This window comes from Ovis canadensis, chromosome 1 (assembly GCF_042477335.2).
Source record: "Ovis canadensis isolate MfBH-ARS-UI-01 breed Bighorn chromosome 1, ARS-UI_OviCan_v2, whole genome shotgun sequence".
In the NCBI taxonomy this organism is placed as follows: domain Eukaryota; kingdom Metazoa; phylum Chordata; class Mammalia; order Artiodactyla; family Bovidae; genus Ovis; species Ovis canadensis.
Window position 1 is genome coordinate 24200052 of NC_091245.1, and position 27922 is coordinate 24227973.

General features: G+C 43.0%; 1 protein-coding gene and 1 pseudogene across 1 annotated transcript in view; both read right to left on the reverse strand.

The window, feature by feature from the left end:
• AGBL4 (AGBL carboxypeptidase 4) overlaps window positions 1-27922 on the reverse strand; it is a 1455026-nt gene that overhangs the window by 445025 nt on the left and 982079 nt on the right. The window lies entirely within an intron of this gene.
• LOC138428445 (small ribosomal subunit protein uS5 pseudogene) lies at window positions 434-1357 on the reverse strand (annotated as a pseudogene).

Here is a 27922-nt window from a genome sequence, read left to right on the forward strand (position 1 = left end):
CATAAGGGATCTCACCAGGTTGCATAAAATTAAAGGCCAAATAAATGATGAAGACAGTGTTGTAAGAATTCTGAGAAGAAGGGGCTCCTCTGCACCTATGCTCTCAGCGTGGTGATACCAGCACAGTGCAGAGGAAGGAGAGGCAAGCTCTTGGCTTCAAGTGGCCTTGACCCTGATTGTCTTCCCACCCTCCGCTTCTGTAAAGATTTTCTGGCCTGGAAACTTCATGGAGAGACTCCTGGACCAAGACAAGACCACCTGCCTCCATTCCTTGCTGTGCCATCAATTCACAGTATGGCACTGGCCAAATCCTTCTCCCCTCTGGATGTCAGTTCCCTCAACCATAACAAGGATAGAGAGCAAGGTCTGTAGTCTCACCAATAATCCATTTTTTTAAACCTGTTTCATTTACTTTATCATTCTCTTTATAAAATTATGTGGTGGCTATAGCTGGGGCCTGGGTCCTCTTCATGGAGACTCTGGTATGGGTCTTCACAAGATGGTCAGTGAATTCCTGCTTATGAAGACTGAACACTGTCTCTTTCCAGAGGTCAGGGGTGAGATAACTGTAGGTCTTGGAAATGGCATCAAAAGTGGCCTTGGCATAGTTGCCCAGGGTGGCAGTGCAGCCCCTGGCAGAAGTGTAGCAGTCATCTATGCCAGCCATCATCAGCAGCTTCTTGGGCACAGGGGTGAGATAATGCCAGTGCCTCTGGGGGCAGGGATGACGTGCACCAGCACGGAGACACAGCAGCCAGTCACCTTGCAAAGAACTGTGTGGGGCTCAACGATCTTGTTCCTCCAGTAGCCTCTTTGCACAGGGACGATGGACAGCTTGGCCAGGATGATGGCTCCGTGGATGGCAGTGGCTACTTCTTTAGAGCACTTGTCACCTAGACCGACATGTCCGTTGTAATCCCCGATGGCAATAAATGCCTTGAACCTGGTCCGCTGGCCAGCACTGGTCTGCTTTTGCACGGGCATAATCTTCAAAACCTCATCCTTAAGGGATGCTCCCGAGAAAGTCAGTGATCTCAGACTCCTTGATAGGCAGAGAGAAAAGGTAGATCTCCTTCAGGGACTTGATCTTCATGTCCTTGACCAGGCGGCCCAGCTTGGTAACGGGGAGTCACTCCTTGTCCTCGGCCTTGCCTCCACGAGCTTCGCGGCCTCTGCCCCGACCCCGACCGCAGCCGCGATCCGGGCCCCGGACGCCATTACTGAAGCTTCTGCGGAAGCCACCGTGGCCTCTAGTTCCAGGGCCCCCGGGGCTTCCGGGCCCTCCCGCAGCACCAGGGTCATCCCATTTGGTGTTTTCATGAAGACGAAGGCATGAATAATCCTTAAATTCCCTCATAGCTCATGGATTCCATTTTCTGATTTTTGCCATAATCCTAGTAAAACCACGTTCGGCTGATGACTACTTGATCTTAGGCTTTCTCAGCCATATCTGAAAAGCCATTTCCTTGGATAGGTAGGTTAGAAAGGAAAATACAAAGGGAGTTTACGCTCCTATCCATACCTTGCTGCTAAGTCGCTTCAGTCGTGTCCGACTCTGTGTGACCCCGTAGATGGCAGCCCACTAGGCTCCTCTGTCCCTGGGATTCTGCAGGCAAGAATACTGGAGTGGGTTGCCATTCCCTTCTCCAATGCATGAAAGTGAAAAGTGAAAGTGAAGTCGCTCAGTCGTGTCCAACTCCTAGCAACCCCATGGACTGCAGCCCACCAGACTCCCCCGTCTATGGGATTTTCCAGGCAAGAGTACTGGAGTGGGTTGCCATTGCCTTCTCCGATCCATACCTTGTTATTATTATTGTTATTAACCAAGATCCATACCTTGTAATAATAATAACAATGGTTAATCTTCATTTGTGGGCTTCCCTTATAGCTCAGTTGGTAAAGAATCTGCTTGCAATGCAGGAGACCCAGGTTCGATTCCTGGGTTGGGAAGATCCCCTGGAGAAGGAAACGGCAACCCACTCTTGCCTGCAGAATCCCATGGACAGAGGAGCCTGGAAGGTTATAGTCCATGGGCTCGCAAGAATCAGATGCGACCCAGCAACTAAACCACCACTACCAACCTTCATATGTGGCTTTGTAGTTTACAAAGCACCTTCTCATATGCTATTCGGATACGTGATTCTCAAAACAACCCTACGAGGTGAGAATAATTACCATCATTTCACGGATGAGTCAAGGTTCAGTACAGTTGAGGGTCTTTGCCTCAGGTCACACCCAGACCTCCCCGACTTCAGGCTCCTTGCTTCAAACTCCAGCTGTCTGTGCTACACTGAGTGTACTGGAAACTATCTCTCTAAGTCTCCCAGAGATAGGACATAAAGGCCAAGTGACTAAGGCACTCAGGCAGAACAGGAAGGGAAGGGACAGCATGCTGAGGATACCATGCTGACTGTGATAGGGGTGACAGAACTGCCTGAACAAGTGCCAAACCAAGTGCTTTGAAAAAGAAGGAAAAAGGAAAAAAAAAAAAAGTCTTCCCACTGTTTGCCTGCCAAGCCCCTGCACAGGGACATGGGTACAGAGTTCTGCTTAAGGTTTAATTCTATTGATTACACATTCCATTTTCCAAAGTGCCATTTGCCTGAAGGAGCAGGTGGTGTTTTCGGCATCCATTTAGCTGATGTATTAGCCATGTGGCTCAGTGCATCAGCAGGCCCGAGTCATCAATTTACGGTGAGATGACAGAGGGAATCACTCACTGCAGAATCCTAATGGGGAGAGGGGGAGGGGGGGATGGAACACACAGAAAGGGACAAAAACAGTGGGATTGTGGACCTGACTGGGGCCTGGGGACGCAGGAGATGAATGGCCCAATGTAGGACCTTCGGTTGATAATAGCAAATACACTTAGGACCTGACTCTGTGGCAGGTCCCAGGCTGGACACTGGGGACACAAAGAGGAGTCACAAGAATTCCCGCCTCCAAGACCTCAGTTTTATGGGGAAGGCAGACATAAACTATTAACAACAATAACATCAGATATACATTACAATGGAAGGATGTGGTAGGTAGCAGAAGAGTGTTTTAAAATTCCACAGTTACAGTTCAAGTCCCAGCTTCATTATTTACTAGCTTTGCAGTTGTAAAATTAGAGGCAAAGTTAGGCTGGAAGCTCATGGAGAGCAGGCACTATATGTCTTATACATTTTTGAATGCCCACTGTCCCAGCCCAGAGTCTGGTATTGCCATCATAACCACCAAAGAATATTAATAGTATAATCATGAAAACAATAAAAGTAATCATAACAAAATAACATTTACTGAGCTCTTGCTACATTCCAGGTCCTGCCTAAGTGTTATATGGCTTTTCATCCTCACAACAAGCCCATGAATTAGGTACTATTGTTATCTTTATTTTATAGATGAGCAGATGGAGCCTCAAGGAGGTTAAGTAACTTTCTCATAGTCACACAGCTTGTAAGTGGTGGTGGAGCTCGGCTTAAAATCCAGACCTGTCTGGCTCCATAGCCATATAGCCTTTCAACACTGCAAAGTTCAGTTATCCCAACTGTACTCAAGTTATTTAACCTTGCAAAGACCCCATTTCCTTATAAGTCAAGGGTTCTATTTTTTTTTTTTCTTTATAGGTTGTTGTAAGCATCAAATAAGACAATGTATGTAGAGCATTACTTAGTACATTCTTAAAAGCTCAATAAATGATACTTACCACTATCCCCATTCTAAAGATAATTACATTCAGAAAAGAACTCTGAGGGTCAGAGCACACCTAGTTTTTAACAGAAACTTCTCCAGTGCCTATGTGAGTATCTTCTCTGATGCAATGAAGGTGCCTCCTCTGACCCCTATCCTTACTAAGTGTTCTAGAATGGTTCTTTTAAATTAGATCCTTAATGTTTTACTTATTATGACTTTTGTCATTTGACAAACAACATGAGGTAGACTGTGGCAAAGGCAAAATGTGAGCAAAGCAAACAATTTCTCAGGTAAAGCTTTAGAAATGGCATTTCAATAAAAAGGCTCATTGGCCCTTGAGTTTCAGGGAGGAGATCTATTTGACAGAAGTACAGGAGGAGTACATGAGAGAAGGACAGTAACCACTTGCCTTGGAAGAGAGCCCCCCCCCCCCCCCCATCTGCGTCTGGTGTGGCTATAGAGCTCCCTCCACCCTATCTGAGAAGGCAGTGTCACAGAAAGGGACACTCACTGGTGTTTCGTCACTCATTCACTTATCCCTTTATTCAGTGTATATTTTTAGAGGTCTTGCTTTATTCCAGGTACCATACTGGGCACTGAACTTAGAGAAATGAATACGATTGCTACCTAAAAATTTAAAAGGGTGATACATGCATAGTTGCAAAATGATGTGATAATTTATTGTCATGCTATTTAAAATAATGACAATTTAGAACCATCTCAACTGTAAATGCTGCTGCTGCTGCTGCTGCTAAGTCGCTTCAGTTGTGTCCGACTCTGTGCAACCCCATAGACAGCAGCCCACCAGGCTCCCCCGTCCTTGGCCAATTGTAAATACTAGTAGATTTTAAATAAAGTATGGTACATCATTTCAAAGGGATATTATTCGACCATTTAAAGAATTTATAAATAATTTCAAATAATGTGGTAAAATGTTCACAGTACAATGTCAAATGATATAAAACCGTATATATAGGATGTTCTTACTGTATATATGGGCTTCCTCATCAGCTCAGTCACTAAAGAAACTTCCTGCATCAGCTCAGTGCAGGGGACTGGTTCAATCCCTGCATTGGGAATATCCTCTGGAGAAAGAACTGACAAGCCATTCCAGTATTCTTGCCATGGACAATGGAAATCCCATGGACAGAGGAGCCTGGTGGGTTACAGTCCATGGGGTCTCCAGAGTCAGACAAAACTTAGCAACTAAACCACCACCCCCTAACTATACATACAGTTATGCAAATAACTAGTCAGGAAGAAAATATTCAATTTAATAGCATTTATCTTTGGCAATAGTATTAAGGGCGATGTTTTTCTCTGATATACTGTTATTTCGTATTTACAAAATTTTTTACAATGAACATATAGCAAAAAGGTATCCAAAGGTATCCCTATCCAAGGGTATAAAATAACTATTATTATGTTAGAAGTATGCTTAAAATACTCCTGGCACAGAAAGAGTGACTAACTTTTCCATTTTATAGATGAACAAATTGAGGTTCTCAAAGATTATGTATAATAGTTTTCCCAAGGCTTTCCAGCCCATAGTTGACTGACACACACTTCAAACAAATCATCTGATAGAAATCTGGAACTCTTCCCCCAGGACTTTCTAAGAGCCACCCGCCTGAAATGGGGGGTGGGGTTGACCTGCCTACAAGGTCTCCAATGATCTGCCAGAGCTACTATTCCAATTGTTCCAGAAGAATCCAGAATTCAAAAGGTAAGTCCAGGAATGACTCAATGATAGTTGCTAGGTGTGGATCTGGAAGAAGTGCCTATCGCTGTAAAAATAATCTTGACTGTTTACATTTCAACTCTTCAAGATTTATGGTATTTGAACTAGAAGAATAATATAGGTCTGAGCACGTATTTAATGTTTTCATTTAGATTTAGAGCATATAGCCCCAGCATTGAGCTGATTTGAATGCTTGAATATTTTAATATCATTGTATTGTGTGCTCAGCATCCATGATTAAATATACATCTTCAAGTCCAATTTACTTTTAGCTTCATTATGGTCTGTTACAACTGGCATTCAATGAATTCTGCATTTGGCCACATAACCCAGCTCCATTTTTCTTTCTTTTTTTTTTTTTGCAATTGTACTCTTGTGTGCATATATCTGGGGGCATGTAAAACTGAACACTCTTTAAATACAAGCAAGTATTTCCTGTCTTAAGAAAGACCTATTTTCTCAGTTATCTGTGAACATTAGAGCACAAGGTAACTGAGATATCATTGAATTCAACCTTCCAATCCTATTCTTTTATCTGTTTATAGGGCCCCTTCTCTGGGCCCAAGCTTTATTGTTGCAAACATTGTAGGCCCATCTCTCTGCCTAAAGAATATTCAGACAGGAATAGGAATTACAATAGGAATTAAATTCAGAACTCTTGGAATTTTATTTTTTGGCCAAGTTTTCATCATAAAAATATTACGGCTTTACAAGTATGTTTCTAGTTTTTTGTTATGTATCTATCCAGGTAGGAGGATAGGTATATATTTTAACAATTTGTTAGCTAGATTTATAACATAGTATTTAGATTAGACTTTCTAGGCCTCCATTTGTTTCCTTGCCTGAGTCTTGCAAATGTTCAAGGTGGGCCTGCAACTTTCCCCAGCTCCCAGCTTACTGATAGGGTCTTATGTGGGCAATAGACTTACCCAAGGAATCATGACTCTGCTCCTTTCTGTATTGCTAGTTCATATCCCATTCATTAGCACTTGGAACACACCCAGTGTATATAAATTAATTGAAGCAAACTAATTTGGAGGTATTTTTCATTTGTTTTGTATTTTAAATTGGGGATTTTATAAATGCAACAAAGAGGATAAATTCAGGATACATAATGCTAATGAAAGTGAAGTCGCTCAGTTGTGTCCGGCTCTTTGTGACCCTGTGGACTGTAGCCCACCAGGCTCCTCCGTCCATGGGGTTTTCCAGGCAAGAGTACTGGAGTGGGTTGCCATTTCTGTTTACTAAACCATCAATATATTTGTATATACATATACACACGCGTTGGAGAAGGCAATGGCACCCCACTCCAGTACTCTTGCCTGGAAAATCCCATGGACGGAGGAGCCTGGTAGGCTGCAGTCCATGGGGTTGCTAGGAGTTGGACACGACTGAGCGACTTCACTTTCACTTTTCACTTTCATGCATTGGAGAAGAAAATGGCAACCCACTCCAGTGTTCTTGCCTGGAGAATCCCAGGGATGGGGGAGCCTGGTGGGCTGCCGTCTCTGGGGTCGCACAGGGTCGGACATGACTGAAGTGACTTAGCAGCATACACATGCATATATTCAACAAATTACAATCAATATGCATATCCAACAACAGTATGACTCTGCAACTGAGGGGTTGGAATATGGCGATTGACTAATGCATAAGAAGGTCAGGTGTCTCATCTCTGACCACAGGGATGTGTTTCCCTCTCATCCCACAAGTTGGAGTGATTCCTGCAAGCAAGATCAGTACTGAGGATTCCCCAAACTTTTATCAGAAGAAGAGATAAATGCTGTACAGCAAAATGTTCAATGCACTTTGAAATTATCTTTATATGAAATACATATATATGTATATACACCGTTGTATATTATACAATGTTATACATTTGTGTGTATATACCTGCCATGATGCCATAAAGCATAATCTACTGGGCACCTATCCACACAATTGTTTCCCAAAGTCTGCAGGATGTTTACTGCCTCCACCCACCACCCGCAACTTCATCTCCACCCCTCCCCCATCCGAGGAGGCATTCTCATTATAGGATAATGATAGTGGAATAGAACTCCGTCACTGGATAATGATCTCCTGTGGTTAGATGAATGAGGAAGGCAGACTTGGGCACCTTCAGAAACTGAACAGCAAGGGGCTGCCAAAATGTTGATTTTCAAAGAGGAAGGCTTTAGTTCTGACACAATATTCCACTCAAAGCTGAAACATGACATGCAGAAGGAGACAGCACATTTAGGCAGACAAAGGCCCCTGAGAGACTGAGATAAAACTAAGATATAGAGCGGTTGACCACTTTGCATGACAGGGGTGATTTCAGTCCTTATTGGATTGCTCTCTATGTTAGGCAGCTGAGCTACTTTGCTACTTGAAGACAAGTTGGCATCTATGTCCTTTTAAAGTCAGTGTGGGTCATGGGAGACCACCTTCTGTTGATAAATGGCTTGAATGGTAAGAGACCTGGAATGTCACTTAGGACAGATATACTTTTTTCCCAGGCCGCGTGTACTCCAAGGCACCACATTAGACCAGGCTTTAACCTTTCTGGGCCTCTGTCCTCTCATCTATCAAACAGTGTGTTGACTGGAGGTTTCTGAAAGCCTAGAAGCATCTGACTTGACAACTTCACATCAATATCAATGTAACTAATTTCCTTTCATTTCATAAGGAGTTCAAATGCAATACATCCAGTATGCAGAGGGGAGAGAGTGTTCGACGGTCAAGTGTGCTTCTTGAGGAATTCTGGGACCTTAAACTTGGAGGAAACTTTGAAGTTTATCTATTTCAGGATCTCTATGAATCCTGGAAGTTCTCCTGGAACTTCTGTGATGGGGGAAGCTTACTACCTCCCCAGGCATTCCCATTGGCTGTTGGTGAACTCCGATTGCCTCAAGGTCATTTGTTTGTTTCTTTGTTCATGCATTAATCAATTATTTCAATGCCTAGTAGGTCAAGAATATATAAAGCACTGGAGTCCCAGATATGAGTCAATGTGATCTCTGCTCTGTAAACACTCGACATTGAATTGAGCAGCATAGTGGAGTGGGCTTTGGTGGGGGTGGGGTGGGCAGTAAGGCAACCAAACATGTAGACAGTAATTACAATAAGTGCTTTGGTAGAAGTGGTTTTGTGGAAGAAGGTGGAAGACATTGAGGGAATCCACTCTCAAGAAGAAAATTTGGAGGCAGGACAGTGAAGCAGCTTATTGTTGTTAGAGACTATATAGTATAATGTGAAAGAAAAGACTCTAGGGTCAAAATGTTTGAGTTCAAATCTGAACTCTGCCATGTCTAGCCATGTGAAAGTGAAAGTTGCTCAGTCTTGTCTGACTCTGTGACCCCATGGACTATACAGTTCTTAGAATTCTCCAGACCAGAATACTGGAGTGGGTAGCCTATCCCTTCTCCAGTGGATCTTCCTGACCCAGGAATCGAACTGGGGTCTCCTGCATTGCAGGTGGATTCTTTACCAACTGAGCTATCAGGGAAGCTCTCTAGCCATGTGGTCTTAGGCCTATTTCTTAACTTCTCTGTGTCTCAGTTCCTTCATGTATAAAATGAGGACAATAATAGCACTTAAACCATAGAGTTATGTGAGGATTAAGTGAGTTTTTACATGCAACGCACTTAGAGAACTATGTCTGACTGTAGGGCACGTAGCCAGCATTATCACTAATTAGGGTACATCAGTAAGCATTGGCTAGCAGACACTGGGGTGGTGGTAGTAACAAGGATAGCAGGGAAATTACAATAGCTTACTGTAGCAGCACAAGGGGTAGGGCTCTTCACAGCAGCAGCGGTAGTACTGGTAAAAGTGTCAGTAGGGAGAGCCGCGGCACCGGCACTTGCTGACTCTGTTATAGCAGCAGTGGTAGCTGTCGTGATGTTAATGTAGCAGGAATGCAGACAGGAGTCAGGGGCCACGCCTGAGAGGACGCAGGGGCTTTGGATATTTTTTGCCTCATCCTTTGTTCCTTCATTTCCTCCCACAATTGCCTGCATCGTCACAGAACTGCCCCACAGAGAACGGTGGGAAATCTACCCTAAAGTGGATGTGCGTTAATGGCTTACACGCAGAGACTCCTGGGAACAGAGAAGCCCTAAGACAGGTTTTTCCTTCAGAGACAATATATGGGTATGCGGAGTAAGGATGAAGTCTTAAGAAAGAGTATGGGTGACAGCCACATTGATGGGGAGGATAAGGGCCAGTGAGCGAGAAGGAGGTCATTCTGGCTGAGCAGATAGATAGAAGGGAAAGGAACTAACTGGCTCTTGGCAAGTGTGTCAAGTACTGCACTGGGCCCTTCCTCAAAACTGACATAGTCGCTGAGGATTAAACCCAATGGACTGAACTGCAGTGTCTCAGAGTGCCTATGATCAGTGCTAAGATTCAAGCCCACATCTGCTTTTTAACAAGTAAGAGTGCCTACTATGAGTTTCTTCTGTGGCTCAGGATGTGGCTCCACAGTTGAGGACCAGAAGGCCATAGCAGTCAGCCAGCCATCATAATAATATCTGAATGTGTATGTTTCGTTTATTATTTAGAAAGATTTTTTTTTTTTTAATGTGCAGCTCAAGGTCTGATCATGATTCAAAAGCCATGAATCCATCTGGGTTAAGAGCTTTGGGAAGTGAACCAAAAATGCAACCTTCTCTATTGGCACGAATGTCTGCAAGCTGGCTGGTGGGGGAAGTCAGTGCAGTGTGAGAGGGAATAGCCAGCCCCATGGCTGAAGCGCAGGATTAGAGTCACATGGCTCCAACAGCAGCAAGAATGAAAGCTTAATCAACATTCGGATTAGTGCATCCCCATTTACAGGAGCTTGAACTCAATTAAAAATTTCAACTAGAATCTTGGCACAGGTGCCTTGAGACAGAATCTGACTGTTCTGGGCTCTCACCCCAATTTTAATATGCATTCCTGGAAGGAGATGGTTGGGTCAGATGGACCTGGGGCTCAATTTAGACCCTTGGCACACATTCAGAAAAATGTAATAAAGTTCTATTTGCGATTCCATGGTAAGTTAGTTACGTTACAGAATCAGCTGTTTCCATAGGTCTCTTTTTCCTGTAGGCATACTATTTTCCTAGCATTTGATACCACTTTTTAAAGAGAGTGGTGAAGTGTGGGATCACTGGGCTTGGAATCCAATGAACTCGACACAAATTTCGGTTCCATTTACTGGCTGGAAGCTCTTGGCCAAGTCACTTAGTCTTGCTGAGCTTCAGTTTTCTCACCTGAAAAAGTGGGATAATAATTGATAGCTCTTCCTCAAATAATGGCAATGCAAATTTAAATGAGATAATAGACACCAGAGAAAACATGCCTAGCATGTTGTTTGGCACGTGAATTTGCTGAACTAAAAGATTTATTTTCCTGCAAAGTCCTCTCAAGGCTCATAGGTTCTGTGAGGTTACACTGTGTGACATTTCAGTTCTTCACTCTCAGACTAGAGCCTGGCCCTCGATAGTTGCTTAGATTAGTTTAGGTTAGTTCTGCCACTAGCCTACATTCACCCAAAACTTTCTCCAGATCTGGGTCCTTCTCTTGCTTTCTCTTGGCTGGTAAGTCTCTGAGTCTGCATAGCTCAGCATACTTCCACTCCATCCTTTATTTTTATATATATATATTTACTTATTTATTGGCAGTGCTGCATTTCTGTCGCTGTGCACAGGTTTTCTCTAGTTGCTGTGAGCAGGGGCTACGCTCTGGTTGCTGTGCCCGGCTTCTCATTGTGGTGGCTTCTCTTGTTGCGAAGCACAGGCTCTAGGGTGAACGGGCCTCAGTAGTCGCAGAGCATGGGCTCAGCAGTTGTGGTGTAGGGGCTTAGTTGCCCTGTAGCATGTAGAATCTTCCCAGACTAGGGATCAAACCCACCTCCCTTGCATTGGCAGGGGGATCCTTTACCACTGGACCACCAGGGAGGTCCCCAATCCATTCTTGACAGAACAGAGATTCCTTTAAAATTAAAATCAGATCCTTAATTCTGTACACAATGGCTTCACAGTCTCTGAGGTAAAAGGTTAAAATGTTTCCCATGGCCTAAGAAGCCCTGTGTCCTGCATAGTCTGGCCCCACCAACCTCTTGAGCCTCATCTTTCCCTCAGTATCTTTGCTTCAGTCATGAATCCTTTCAGTTTCAAAACATGCCACCCTCTCTCTTGATCTTTGGTCTTTGCTACCACTGTTCTCTTTTCTGGAGCAATTACCTCTACCACTTCCCACCTGCTCCTTTGATAAAATCAGCATATCTTTCATATCTTAGATCAAAAATCACTTCCTCAGCAGTATTATCCTTGAATTTGGAAATCATATCAGGTCTTTCTATTATGTTCTGTGGTAAGACTTCTCATCCGTAGTACCTTTTATGGTTTATAACTATATGTGCAATTAATTCCTGTAATTCCTGTCTTAACTGTAAACTCCATGAAGGCAGAGATCATGAAACTTACTCATTACTGTATTCTCAACACCTAATATGCTTTGTATTAACAGAATTGTCAGTGTTGAAATGTGGCACTCCCACACCATCACCAGTTACAGTTTGTCCTGGAAACGACAAACTGTGTCCTCGATCCACTTCTGAATCCTAATTTCCCAGAGATCCTCTAGGCGTCTAACCTCATCACTCATTTTCTTCTTTATATCAATCAGACATGATAATCAGCACCACACTGATCTTGGGCTTTTCTCATTTATTGTGGAAGATCACCTCAAGGAAAGAACCCAGAAAGTGTGGCTTTAATCTCTTAGCAGAGATCTCACAGCAGAGGCCCCTGGGCAGTGCTACCAGATGTGTGCCAGTTCACAGGGCAGGACCGTCTCCTGCCCAGCTTAAATATACTGACCTATAATTCAAGCTCTGGAACCACCAGGCCCCCACGGCCCTAGATCCGGATGCCTGGCTGGTCTCTCTGGAGCACTCCTTTGGCTACATCAACCTCTTCAGCCCCCTCTATTCGTGATACACTTGGGCCCAAGTATGATCACACTCAGGAAGGAGTTTTGTAAACTTGAAAAGACTAGACACGTGTAAGGGATTAAGGGCTTAGCTCAGGCTTCCTCTCAATTCACAAACCTGGCTTCTGCTTGGCATACTCTGCCATCTGGAGAAGATTTCTTCTTTCTTTCTTACCCAATGACAGTTCCAACCTTCCTCTCTCTATTCTCTCTGAACTGGCCCAGAGAAAACAGGATTTTTTTTTTTTAATGTCAGATGTGTTGCCATTAAGTCATTAATGTCTCCTATCTTTAAGGTTTTGTTGCCTCCCAACATTATTTGCCTATAACAGAGCTTCACAGTTGCAATCTAGAGAGCCAACTTCATTTCAGCGAGTTAAACCTCTGTATGGTTAAATAATTCATGTTCACAGTTATTTTAGGATGAAGCATAATAGCACTAAGTCTTGCTTTATAACAGGGGATAGATCCTCTTCCATTTATGAACTTCAAATTCCTCATCGGTCAGATAAGGGTTAGGTGGGTAAATGCCCACGTACTAGTTGTGCTGATTAAAATAGATTACACATGTGAGAGGGCTTGTGTATGGAATGTTGTAAAAATTTTATCATCACATTTCAATCTAAGTCTTTCACTCTATAAAACAGAAATCAGAGGTTAACATAGTCATTCATTCAATCAATCAATCATTTACTCAATAATTATTTATTAAATGTCCTCTATTAATAACTAGGCACTTTGCCAGAGGCTAAGTGACTTACCCAAGAGTGCATAGGAATTTCATGGCAGATCTAGGATGTCAACAATAACAGCAGCTACTATTGCCAAAGGTAGGCTAAAAAGCTAGCATTTGTTAAGTATTTTATATACATAATAGAATAATCCTCACAACAGTACTGTGAGGTAGATACTATTCGCATGTTTTTTGGATGAGGAAATTGTCATCCCAACAAATATTACTCAAATATTTCTATGAATTTTTTCATGGGGACCAAAAGATGCTGTAGAGACATAGAGACAACGTATGATGATCTAAAAATGACCTTGAATGTCAGTTTACTCAAAAACTTCAGCAAAAACTCCAATACAAAGACATTTAAGTGTCACATTTAAAGCTTTACAAAGTCTGTAGACAGTAACGAGGTAGGTTTGGGAGCCAGTCAGAGTCCTTCATCCATAAAGTGGGAATAATTATTTTGCTTTCACAGGGCCATTGTGCAGCTAAAAAAAGATACTAAGTGTACACAGATACGCTTCCCCTGTGTATCCTCTTACTCTCTCACGTCATTCAGGTCTTTGTTAAAATGCCACCTACTTAGCTTTCCCCGTCCATACCCCCGAAACAGCCTTCATCCTGCTCTGTCTCTTGTCCTACTGCATTTTTCTTCATAGCATCTGATACCACATCACGTATTGTTTACGCATCCATTTGTTGGCTGATTGAAGGAATGAATAAATATACATTCCCTTCCTTCGGACTCTCATCAACCCATCCCTTTCAGGAAAGACTATGGGAGTGAGTCCGAGCGAAGCTTAGGTGTCCTATCTGAGTCTTGAAAGAGACTCTAGGGGCTTTGCTACATTGGCTCAGGGGTACTCCCATCTCTACCCTAAGGCAGCAGGTAATTGAAATTTCACCAGCGCAAATTTCACCAGGCTGCCTGCCTCCTTCCTGTCTGCCTGAGGCGTGGCTACTCCTGGACATAGTTGAGAGACAGGTGTACAGGATGGTATGTATGTCTTCCACAAAAGAAAAGCTTTGCAAGTTCAATTAAACCTTGGTAATTTCACAGACCACAAGGCTGAGGAAGAAAAAGGTGTTCCTGATGTTTCTCTTACACTTAAAAAATGCATTCCTTCAGTCTAATTTTAACTTTACATACAAAAGAGATATTAAATTAATGAAAAGGAAATGTTCAGAAAAGGAAAAGCGCTGTTACTTTTTGAATTGTAAGAAGGGAGATGATATTTCTGAGCATTTCTTCAGCTGTCAAAGGACCACAGATCTTCTTTTAATGTTAGGAAGACAAAAAAAAATTTCTGGTTGCGTATTTGCCGGAAATGAGACCCAAGAGAAAGGCATTGTTTCCTGAAATTACATGGTTGCCAGGGAAACCGTGTACAGAAGTTAGCCTAAATGCAGGTTGAAAAATGAAGTATCTCAAGAATTGGTTTAAGAGTATTTTTGAAAAGTCTGCGCCAAGCATGGCACAGAGTGACCCTTGTAAAACTGTAAGAATTTCTTAGCTGTGGCGAGAAATGACAAAGGTTACTTTTCTGCTATTTTCTGCTGTGAACCTTTTTAATGAGTGTTTTTCTAGAGGTAAAATTATTCAGGTAATGTTTTTTAAGCCTCCTAGGGCTTCTTCACAAAAAGCCCCTACAGAAAACACAAAACAATGTTTCACTGCAGTCCAAAGAAACACATAAATATGAACACACAGAGAAGTTTTAAAAACAATGTTTAGTAATCTTACCTGCCAGAAAAAGACTTACTTTTCTCCTCTGTGCTACTTTAAACAAAAGATTGCTGTGATTTACTTTAAAGAAAGGACTGAATGAGCACCAAAAATTGTAAGTGTATTACCACCTCTGAGTCAAAGTTATCCTTTCTAGTAAACAGAGTTAAACAGAATCTCTACCTTGCAAGGTTGTTTCAAAAATAAAATATATGCATATATATATATGTGTGTGTGTGTGTGTGTGTGTGTGTGTGTGTGTGTGTGTGTATGTGCATATGGTGGATGTTCAATAAATATTTAGAAAATAGAAAATCTTAGAGATCATTCTTATTTAACACAGAGAATTTCTCCTAAAATATAACTGTTATCCAACCCCTGTCCTCCAGGGACAGGGAGTTCACTACCTTCCACGACAGCCCACATCAATCTAGCAGACAGATAACTTCTTTCTTTACTAAACTGGAATCTGCTTACTACAGCTTTTATCCATCAGTCTTGACTCTTGGGAGTATACTCCCTCTCCCCCAAAGTGTCACCCACATCTTCCTGAGTTTAGAAAACCCTATTCCTACAGCTAGCCTTAGGTACTAGTAAGAGCAGCCCTGTGTGACCACAGGCAAGTTACTACAGCTCTGACCAGTTTCCAGTGTCATTAAATAGGGTTAGCAATTACTTCTGTCTCCCTCTCAGACTTCTGCTAAAGATTAAAATATTTGCCAGATGGGACACTGCTTTGGAAACCAGGGAGTACTACACATATTTTACAGGTGGGGTCTTTCCCTGGTTAAGCTCTGCCCTCCTTAGTCCCGGGCCTGGGACTTCATCCCAGGATGATCCGCATCTTCTTGGTTCCCCTGGATGCTTTCTCAGCAGGAGCCCTTGCCTCTCTCCCCAGGTTCCCTCGTTGATGTTGCTCACCCATTTAGTTAAATGCTGTTTTGACGAGGTAGCCTATTTTGGTAAGTGCCCCTGGGGAGCTGCAGAAAGGTTTAATTCTCTTTCTTTCCCCTAATGTTTATCTAATGGTAAAGGATTGAGAATAGGTTCCACATCCCTGGAGACTCCAGGCTGAATGATTCAATAATGTATGTGTCTGGGGGCTGACTGAGAGACACAGCTTTCAGTAGAGAGGAGAGGATGGGTTGGGGACACTCAGTCATCATGCCAGGTAGGGTGTCACTCAACAGGAAGGTCTCCAGGGGCTTAGTAATAGACTGCATCAAGGAACCAGAGCATGTAGTGATCAGGGCAGCAAGGCAGGGTGAGTACATATATATGTATGCATGTATGTGTAATATGTATATATATATATCTATATATATCTCTATATATCTGTTGTTTCAATGCAATTATTAATGGCACCTTCTTTCATTCTGAAAAGTGAAATTTGTGGGATAAATTATATGTTCACCTTAGGTATAGGTGAAAGGGATGAGAATGCTCTTCTCTGGTGTTCCCTGTCTCAGTAAAGGGCAGCACCACCCACTTGATTCCTTAAGCTGGAAACTTTGGAGTCCTCTGAGACAATTTAGTCACCTTTATCCCCACAACCAGTCTTCAAAGAATCCTTCAGACAGTTCCTCTCCTCTCCACTCCCATGGCCGCTGCCTTAGTTCTGAGTCTGAGCATCTAAAATTTAATTTCACTTTGTTCTACTCAGTCCTGGGCTCCAAGTTTCTTGAGATCTCAACTCTGTCTTCTCTTGTATTAGCCATTTCTCCCTCTTCCCCTTTATGATCATACCTCTGGTATGCTGAGCCTTGCACTTCATCTCTAAAAGCCAGCCTTCTATTTCATAACTTCAATTGGTCTTTCATTCAAAAAAGATGTTGAACAAACTAAATTCTGAGAGTTCAAATGAGTTAGCAGTATTGGGTTAATTAATCAGTTTTGGTTTACAGTCTGCTGTGCAGTTATGAAGTCATGAAATTATACCAATATCCCTTATATTTGGATCCAAATTAATCTTCTACTCATTTCCTAGAGTCCTGTTTCCAAAATGTATTATAAATTTTACTCTGTAGTTGTCCTGCTTGAAACACTCCAAGTGTCTCTCCACTGGCTCTGGATACGTTTCAACATGGAGGAAGCCCTTCTAGAATAACATTCTGCCTTCCCACCCTACTCTACCATATCCTTTACTTTCCTGGAGTCTCCTTAGAGGAGTAGGAGTAACTTACCCAGTGATGACAGTGGGTGAAGTGACAGTGGAGGCTCAGCTTGTACGCCCTGTGTCTCTGGAATTAGCCTGTCTACGAGAGCACACACTTAGCTCTACCCTTCCCTGCTCTGCCCCCTTGCTGCCTGTGACCAGGGAGGTAGGCAGGCTTCTAGGACTATTTGTTGCCACCCATTTCAGCCATGTCCTGGAGGAGGAAATGGCAACTCACTCAGTATTCTTGCCTAGAGAATCCCATGGACTGAGGAGCTTGGCAGGCTATAGTCTATAGGGTCGCAAAGAGTCGGAACGACTAACGTGACTAAACACATTTCAGCCATGTTTTCCAATGAAGCTATTGTAAGTGGTTATTTATCTGATGCCTGAGTCCATCTCTCAGTTGGTCTGATTGTGGATAGAGAGTAGAGGAATAATTCGATGACTTCCTCAGACCCCACATCCAGGAGTAAAGTCACATTCTCTGGTCTTAGAAAAAGTAGAAGAAATCTACTTTCTCTTCTGGTAAAGTGGGAGCATTTGCCTTCCACAGTTGCTTAATATCTTTCCTCTCCTTAGGATGCTCTTTTGGGAAGCCTCCCTCTATGATAACGATCCACAGGCCTGGCTAAGCTTCACAGAGATCTTATCTGAGCCCCAAAGAGCCGTGAAAAGCCAGCTAGATGCAGGTTTGTGGTAGGAGTGCTGTTTGAGTGTCAGGCTCAAGGGGCCCATCAGCCCAACACAGCTTGAGAGAAATGCACTCTTGGGTGTAATTCTAACACTGAAACAGGTTTGAGTCCTCAAGAACTTGCTGGTGGTGTAGTAGCCAACGCCCAATCTGGCTATGACAAATTCTTGGCTACTGGGGTAAGAATGAATCATCCCAGTCTTTTATTTGTAAATAAGAGTGAAGAGCCATTTGTAGTTTGTTTGCAAAGAACTTCTTCCTTTATCCGTCTTACTATATTCTCAGAAAACCATGCAAAGGGCACATGTACACTTATATATGAGGACACTCAGTCTCAGCTTAAGTAACTTTCCCAAGGTTCCTCAGCAAGTTTATGGGAAAACTTGGGAAATCCACTCTGAATTAGAATCACGGGTTGTTGGGACTCTCCCTTAATGATGACCACAAAACCTAGCATCTTTTACATCTTTGTACTCTGTTGTTTTTGCTTGTTTTTGGTCGCACCAGTCAGGATGTGGATATCATTTCCCCAACCAGGGATGGAGCTGGGCCCTTCACAATCATTGTCATCATCTTCCACAGGCCTCAGGACCTTGGGGTTTAGTTTCCTGGTGACATTTCTTTCTTTCTTTTTTTTTTTTCTTTTAAAATAGTATCACAGATTTCTTGAGATATATTTCACATATCATACAATTCACCCACTACATGATGAATGAATGATTTTTAATACATTCACAGATTTAAACAGCCATCACCACATTCCCTGATAGCTCAGTTGGTAAAGAATCCGCTTGCAATTCAGGAGACCCCGCTTCAATTCTTGGGTCGGGAAGATCCCCTGGAGAAGGGATAGGCTACCTACTCCAGTATTCCTGGGCTTCCCTTGTGGCTCGGCTGGTAAAGAATCCGCCTGCAATGCAGGAGACCTGGGTTAGATCACTGGGTTGGGAAGATCCCCTGGAGAAGGGAAAGGCTACCCACTCCAGTATTCTGACCTGGAGAATTCCATATAGTCCATGGGGTTGCAAAGAGTCAGACAAGACTAGAGACTTTCACTTTCATTTTCACCAAATTCAGTTGTAGAACATTTTAATCAACCCCTCCCACCAAAACCCCATATCCACTAGCTGTCGCTCCTTCTTCTTCCTTCAGTGGTTCTTCAGTTGTCACAAGTAAGCAGCAGATATGGTGTCGCATCTTTGATTAGCTCTTCATTCAGATTTCAATCTCAAGTGTTTAAGGATCAGCTTTTGATTTCATCCAGGAGGCTCAAAACGCATTGTGTTATAAGGAACTTCAGTGCAAATGACTAAAAGTAATATTTTAGTAACCACAACTAAGAATTTGTCCATATGAACCCAACTATTTGTAAACAGAGTTTTACATTTTTTCCTTTTTCTAAGAACCATTCTTGAACTGGAAGAGAGGTTTTAAAAATTCCCTGCCAAAATTCTGTATGCAAAACTATTTTCCCATGGCCCTCTGGCCCACCTTGGTACCCTTTCCTACCTCTTAGCCCTCTCATGGTCCCAGCTGCCAAGGGTTTGGTGACATTTCTTGACCTTTAGGCTTTCCAAAGCACTGGTGTGGGAGGCAAACACACCTGGGTTGTAATTGCACTGCTCCCAAGCATGGTCCCATTGGGCAAGTAACCTAACTTCTCTGAGTCTCAGTTTCCTCATGTTTAAAATTGAGACTCTAATATCTACTTGCTAAGGTTATTAGAAGAATTAGAAATGCATTTAAAGTGCATGGCTCACAGTAGGTGCTCAACAAGTATGAGCTCCTTTTTTGATTAATAAATGATTCATCAATATGTATTTGTCATTGACCAAAATGAGTAGGTTTTATGCAAGTCAAAGCACTTATGCCTTACTGCCTATTTTTGGTACATGACTCAATCATTCATTCAACAAATACTAAGGTCTGTATGTGCCAAACTCTGTATTATGCTGGGAACTGATGATCCAGTGGAAAACATAAACAAACATGGTCTCTCCCATGATAAAGTCATAGCCTGGTGAGAGACAGAGTTTAATTAAGTAAACAAGAAGATAAAATGAGTAATTATAAATTATAATAAGTTCTGTAAAGGGGAAACTCTGGGTTCTATTAGAGAACAGGAGGATCTAATTTAAAATGGGTATTTGGGGATAGCTTCTCTGAGGAAGTGACATTTAAGCTGAGAATGAAAAAAAGAAAGAGTGGGGGAGTAGTCCAAGTAGGGCACCCAGCAGCTGTGAAGGCCTGAGATGAGATGAGACTAGGGTGTCATTCAAACCTCGCTTCTGGCTGTGCCCACAGACTTCTACCATCCCAAGCTAAACTGGGCATTTGTCTATGTACATAATCTCGCATGCATTCTTCTCTGAAGTCCTTCTCCCATTTCTCCCTCTGGAAAGCCAAACTCCAAATGTCACATTCAAAGACCCCTTAATCTCCCCAAAGCAGGTCTAATCCATTTTTTCCCTCGTGCTGGTGCTGTGCTCAGTCGCTCAGTGATGTCTGACTCTTTGCAACCCCTGGACTATAGCCCAGCAGGCTCTTCTGTCTGTGGGATTTCCCAGGCAAGAATACTGGAGTGGGATGCCATTTCCTTCTCCAGGGAATCTTCCTGACCCAAGGATCAGACTCCTGCATTGGCCAGGGGTCTCTTTACCACTGAGCCACCAAGGAAGCCCCTCTCTCCTCTACTGTTCCCCAAATCTGGGTTTAACTTTATACTATACTAATATTTGTTAATAAATACCTGATGGTTCTTATTGTCACCCTGTGTCATGGGCTGTGTTGAGTATTTTACCTGAATTATCACATTTAATCCCTATGGAAGCCCTATGAAATAGGTACTGTTATCATCATCCCCATTTTACACAAAAAGAAACTGAAGGCTTAGTCACTTATCCTAACTCTCAGAGGCCAAGTTCGGACTTGAGCTCTAGACCTTTTGATTCCAGAGCCCGAACTCAAGCCCCTCAGTTATGCTAGAGTGAGATTTCTGCTTTCCCCTCATCAGACACTCAGATTCCTGAGGGTGGGATTTTGTGTGACTCATCAGTATCCTTAGCACAAAGAACGAGTCCTGGCACAAAGGAGTTAACTGCTTGCTAAAAGAATGTCTTGGCAATTACAGATCCTGACTGATAAAAACGAAATCACATAACACATAAATGGGTCTGTCCCTTCAGCCTTCAGGCGCTGCCTGTACCGCGGCCTCTGCTGATCTGATTTGTGTGTCGATTGACAGCCTGGGTCCCTCTCCTTCCGTCCCGTTAATGGCATTAGCATCTAGTCAATAATGCTCAGCATTTCATTTTACCACTTTAATTAACAAATTCAATTTGTTCAAACTGCTGTGAAAACAAATTAAAAGCTCAAGAACGGGGCCTCTAGGAGGGGGAAGGAAGGCAGGGGCTCCGCACAGATTAGGCAGCTTGTTGATCTGATCTTCAGAGATTATGAGGAGTTGAATACTGTCTGCCCTTCAACCATCTTCCTACCCCTGACCCAACAGAGATGCAGCCAAGGTCAAGCAAACCAGCTTCGTGGTACTGCTTAGGCTTGTCTCTTCCCTCTTCACACAGACAAGAAGGGGCCCCACTGTGCCTTCAAGTCAGCCCTCATTCTTCAGAGGAACACTCTGCTTTGAATTTAAACTCAGCAACAAAAACAACAACAATATTAATAAAAATGCCCTGATCAGCAGGTCTCAACCAGGGAGAATTTTAACCGCTAGGAGACATTTGACATTATCTGGAGAATTTCTAGTAGCCACAGCTAGGGAGAAGGTGCTACAGGCATCTAGTAGAGGCCATGCCGCTACTAAACCTACAAAGCACAGGACCGGTCTCTTCACCAAATGTTTTCTGGCCTAAAATGTCAATAGCACTGAGGCTGGGAAATCTTGTCCTCATATCTCTACAGTTTTCTAAGCATGTGCCTTGATGATTACAAAGTCTCCGTGAGGTAAGCAGGACAGAGATTGCTGACCCCCATTGAAGAGCTGAGGAAATTGACAATCAGAGTTCAAGTGATGTGCTCAAAGTGCACCACCATTAGTAAGTGGTAGTGAGCAGTCCAGAGAAAGATACTTTTTCTACCTCTAGTTGAGTTTACAGAATGGAAAGCACTTCCTGGAGCCTCCAAGTAGCTTTTAGGGGAATGAGAATTGGTTATACTTATTAAACATCTTTTAGGGGACAGGCACTGGGCAGGGTACTTACCATGTGATAGGTAGCCAGGCTTGATGGAACCTGACCTGGGAGAAGGTGCTTGTGATGAGCGAATCTGGGAAACCTGCCCCTTTTCTCTGCCTTCAAGAGTTACACTCAATGGTTGCATACCAGTTACACATTTTGAATAGAAGGCATACAAAAGGTCACTTGGCTCTTAACTATTGGTTATTTTGGGTCTTGGATTCAATTATCCTTTCCAGCTGAGAAAGCAATAAGCGGTAAGTGCAGACAGAGCTACAAAGAACTTTTGAGGTGGGAAAAATAAAACCCAAATTTGAGCCCATTTTCAGGAATTCTGACAAGTACACAGACATAGCTGATAAATTGAGATGGGTGTCTGTATATATGGAGGGAAGGAGATAGGCAGAGAAAGGGGAGAAAAAAGGAGGGAGGCTGATGAAGTCACTGCAGAGGATCAATAGACGGCTTCACAGAGAACTTATCCAAAAGCAAGGAAGAACCCAGAATTAAGAAGCAGCCAAGGACCCAGAACATCAGATGGCAGAGGCGGCTCCTAGAACAGCCAACAGCAAATTGAGTAGATGCCCTGGATTAATAACTCTGTGAGTGAATTAAAAGAGGCAGACCACTAAATTCAGTTAACACTTCGGAGCCCAAGGTGTTTGCTCTGGGATACACCTGAAATGAACAAAATAGAGAGATTTCATGGGAGTATTATTCTGTTTGGAGTTAATTTCTGGCATTGGGCTACAGGATTGGCATTTCACTTTCATTTTCACAAGTCATAGATTTCTAGCTCTGCAGATAAAGGCAATAATAAACACAGTATTCAAAGGAATCAAGTTCCAGCCTAGAAGCAAGCACCTCTTAACTAGACTGAGAGCTAGAACCATGATATCTCAGCTCAGCTTGTAAGGTCAAGTGATAACTAGGAGCAGTGTACAAATACTTGCAAGACTCTTTGAAGAAACTCTCTGAGTTAGAGGAACAGTGTACAACACTGGATTTCCTACTAAAACAGGGCAGGGGCATTGGGCTACAGAAATGCAGCTAATAATGTTCATGTGACCTCAGAGGTATTAACAGGATGCTGAAACTCATGCCATTGGATTTGTTCATGTTATCTCATTTCATCCTCATAACAATACACGAAGTTGTTTTATCCTTGTTCAAAATCATACACTCAGAGATGACAGGATGGGGATTTGAAGTGAGATCTGTCTGATTGTGGGTGTCCCTGATGGCTCAAGCGGTAGAGAAACTGCTTGCAACACAGGAGATATAGGAGACATGGACACGGGTTTGATCCTTGGGTGAGGAAGATGCCCTGGAGGAGAAAATGGCAATTCACTCCACTATTTTAGCCTGGAGAATGCCATGGACAGAGGACGGCTGAGCACTCATGCACCTGGCTGAATCTAAATAGTAAGCTGTATCCATCCTATAATGTCAGGGCCCTGAGAAGAGAAGGGAGGAGGAGCCAGCAGGGTCCATGTCTCTGGGTCTGCTGCGTCCCACTGTTCTGTGCGTTTTTCTCTTGTTCCTGCAGGTATCTGCTTGAGACTCCTGGTGACAAGCAGATCACTGTTACATAAAACTGACAAGGCATATTTGTAAACTAAGCAGTTGTATTAACAGACATAGTCACATACAGAAATCTGATATGTTTGCCATTATAAATTCCAAGTGATAAATTTCCTGCCCTTTGCTGGTGGAAAAGTAGGTCTTTGTGTCAGGGAAAGAGATACTGATTGAGGAGATGCCTTCCCCATTGAAGGGCTCATTGCAGTCTTAAAACCTTCAGCAGTCTTAGAATCAGATGCTGAATTAGTTGTGTTAGGGGACTCTGGCGTAGTAGAAGTGCATGACTTGAAGCCTGATTGCTTTGGACCTGGGTTCCAGGTTCACAGCTCAGTTGCTGAGTGACCCTGGGCACATGACTTAATCTCTCAAGCCTTCATATTCCTCATCAATTAAGTAGGATAGCAATAAACCTGTTAAAGGGCTGCTGTGAGGATTATATGGGTAAAGAACTTAGAATAGTGTTTGGCATATAAGTAGATGTTCAACAAATGTCAGCTCTCTCCTCACATGCCTAAATCTTTCTCTTGTATTAGAGGTGGTGTCCCAGTTGAACACTGTATTCCCAGAATTTAGAACAAAGCCCAAGACACGGTCAATGAGTAAAAATTTGATGTGTAGATGGAGGGTAGAAGAGTGGGGGAAAAAAGTTAGGATTTTATTCAAGTCAGATTTTAATTTAGCTCCATCGTTTTCTAATTGCTGTGCAACCTTGAGCAAATTACTTAACCTTTTTCAGCCTTGATTTTCATATGGGTAAAATGGGGAGAATATTAACTAACTGGCCAAGCTTTTGTAAGGATGGAAGCTTACTTACATAAAGAATTTACATTCCACAAACCTGGTAAGTAGATGGTATTAGATATGAATAGTCCTGTTAGATATCTGGATTTTACCTGGCTGTTATGATCCTTTCATTTTCTTTTATTTATTTAAATATTTACTTACTTACTTGTTTGGCTGCATTGGGTCTTAGTTCTGGCATGCAGGATATTTAGTTGCAGCATGTGGGATCTTAGTTCCCCGACCAGGGTCTGAACCTAGGCCCCCTACTATAGGAGCATGGAGTCTTAGCCATTGGACCACCAGGGAAGTCCCTAATCCTTTAATTTTAAAACATTTATCCAAGCATCACCAGTTCCTCTTTATCTTAATTATTTCCTCTGCTTATGGAAAAAATATGTGAGAATAAGGAAGCCAGTCTCATTGTATTTCATAGAATTTTAAGAGTACCACATTTACTCTTGTATATTCAACAAACCAATATAGAGAATCTCCTGTGTGCACGACACTGTGGTAGGTGTTGGGGAATCAATGGAAAAAAGACTGATGAGGTCCATGTTCCCATAGAGCTTAAAGCTTAGTGTGTGCATGTGTGTGTGTGTGTGTGTGGTGGGAGGCAAACAATAAACAAACAAAAGAATCATAGACTGATAAATCAATATCTTGCTCTATGACAGCTGCAAGTGTTTTTGGTTATCTCTACTTTTGTTTCCCAAAATGAAAATAACAAGATTATGTCAAAGAGATACTCTGAACTGCTCACAGAAAGGTGATGAGCACATTCGTCTCAGGACAGAAGCAGCTATTTAAAGGTATTTTGGTTCCATTATGAAGCAGTTTGATTCTCCTCCCACCCCCACATATACTCTCATTAAGGCACGTTCCAAGATTCAGTAACATTTGCTCACACATACTCTGCTCATGACACCGTGGCATGTGCCAAAGCCACATGAATAAAACGTGGTCCCTGCGCTAGAGCGGCTCTCAGGGAACAAACAGCACAGTGTGATCATAGCTGAAATAAAGGGACGCACAAAGCTTTACAGGAGTCTGAGCTGGCTCTGTGTGTGTGTGTTTAACCCTGGTAGAGGATAGGCTGAGAGTCAGAGAAACCTTCTTGGATTCATACAGCTATTCAGAGGCACAGACCAATGGAACAACACTATTTCCGGGCTAGAAGAGTTAGGTGGCATCGGGCCTAGCTTCCTACCCACCCAGAATGGGGAGTGATAGTCAAGAGTCCTGCCTGCACAATGCCATATGCCAGGTCATGTGATGGTCACTGAGGATACAAAGGCAAGTAAAACACTAGCCTGCCTTAGTGAGCTCACGGCGTGGTATGCAGAGGCAGTCAAGGCAACAGCGCAACAAATGCCAGGGTGAAGGGAAGCCCAGAGTGGGCGTGGGATGGCCAGCTAAGAACACAGGGGCGAGAGGACAGCTAAGGGGACAGGGACCTCAGTGAGGGTGAGATCACAGAAGTCAAACAGGGCAGGTGATGCTTAAGCTGAGATTTGAAAGCTGAGCAGAGATTTTCCTTTCTCTTATCCAGTCAGCCATCCAGGCATCCAGCCACCCAGCCACCCATTGTCAATTGATTAACTCATATACTATTTGAAGACTCAAAGCTAGTTATAAGCAGGGCAAAGTCTAAGTAAAATTGTGATGACTTCAGAGTTTACCTCAAACCTCATAGGCTATCAGAAGAAGAGGTCTTATATGTGATATAGTTAAACTCCCACAATTTTAAAGATGCGGAAACTGAGGCTCAAAGGAGAGGTGAAAGCATTAATCCCCAGTCAGGCAGCAGCTGACAGAGCCAGACGTAGAGCCCAAAGTGTGCCCAGAGCAGAGGTCTCATCCTGTTGTAACATGCTGCTCCTTTCTCAGCCTGCTTTCCATTGCAATTGCCTCTATTCCCTGCCCCTATGGGATCTAATACTCGCTTATCCTTCCCCTTTCTGGTTAGTCAAACATTTTCCTGAGCAAAGTTTAGAAATTAATTCATACCAAGATGAACAACTCGAAGTTTTAACATTTGGAAAAGGAAGGGTAAGGGATAAAAGCCCCATGTTATAGTAATTCATTACCTAATTCATTTTATTTCTTTCTACTAAAATCTAACTCATCAAGGTAACAGGAAGCAACTTTGACTTAGGAGGACCTTAAAATCTGATCCCAGCTGCCTGGCTTGGTCCATGAAACACTTCTTTCTTTGAGTAAGTGAAACAGTCAGAGAAATCTGCTGGCTTCTGCCTCGTATGGTTTCTGACAGATGGCATCATTCTTCCTTCCCCCATGGCACAAAGTATCCACAGACATCCAGGACTAAACTAGGCAAATCAAGTGCCCAGCCCACAAGTCTCAGCTGGAGGCGCCCCAAGGGGTGGCAGTCCAGAGACGGTGATTATTGCACGAGGATGTCCCTGTTGATTCTGTCCTTTTCTGTCCAGAGAGTGGAGAAGCACTGCAGACTATCTGTGGTGCTGCCGCATTATCCAGGCTTCAAGGGAAAAACTCTTTGGAGTTGCCAGGAGCATTAGAACTCGGTAATAACAACACTGGGGCCAAGCCTTGGGTTTTAGTAATAATAATCAGGGATCCAGGATCCCATCTGTGCATATATCTTATTCTTCTCACAATGGCCTTTGAACACACAGATTGTTCTCTCCATTTTATAGGAAAGAAACTGAGGACAGAGAGGTTTTATGACACAATTGGGAAGTAACAGGGCCAGGATCTGAACATAACTCTACCCTATACTGAGATCCTAGACCCACACTGCACCCCAGGACACACTCCAGGGCACACTGGCAAAAATACACACATAGTTATTTTTAATTAAAGTATAGCTTCCCAGCTAGCACTAGTGGTAAAGAACCTACCTGCCAGTGCAGGTGATAGAAGAGACATAGGTTCGATCCCTGAATTGGGAAGATCCCGTGGGGAAGGAAATGGTAACCCACTCCAGTATTCTTGCCTGGAGAATCCTATGGACAGGGGAGCCTGGTGGGCTATGGTCCATAGGGTCGCAAACAGTTAGACACAACTGAAGTGACTTAGTGTTGCTTTGCATAGTTGATTCACAATATTCTGTTAGTTTCAGGTGTACAGGCACTGACCACACTGTGCAGTGAATACTTTGTGCTCCTGAACTCTGAATTTCTAGCCTGGGCACAGGCCTGATCCACAGGAGACATTCAGTAGACTTTGGCGGTATGGATGTATACTTGGGTAAAAATATCTCCTTTTTGATTGCCTGTGCACACCAATTATAGGAGATGTTTACATTACTTAGTGATAACTTTATCAACAGGTGAAGATGCAGGAGAAAGCAATGGGCTAGGATGAGGCCAACTGGTGTTCTAATTTTGGCTTTGCCACCTGTCAGGTACAAGACCTTGAGTGACTGGTTTTGGTTCTCTGCACCTCAGCTTTTTCATTGGTAAAATGAGGACATTGAATAAGATAAAGTCCAAGAGCCCTTCTGCCTATAAGTTTTGCATCAGTAGTCAAAGAGCTGCCCACACTGCCATTCCTTCCATAAGTTCTTAGTGTAAGTTTCCATGCCGGGTGCTGGGGACACAGAGATAAACGGCATCCAGTTTTTGTCCAAAAGCCTCACGGTTGAGTGGAGAACACAGTGTGATGGCTACCTAGGAAGGAGAGGAGCAGAGG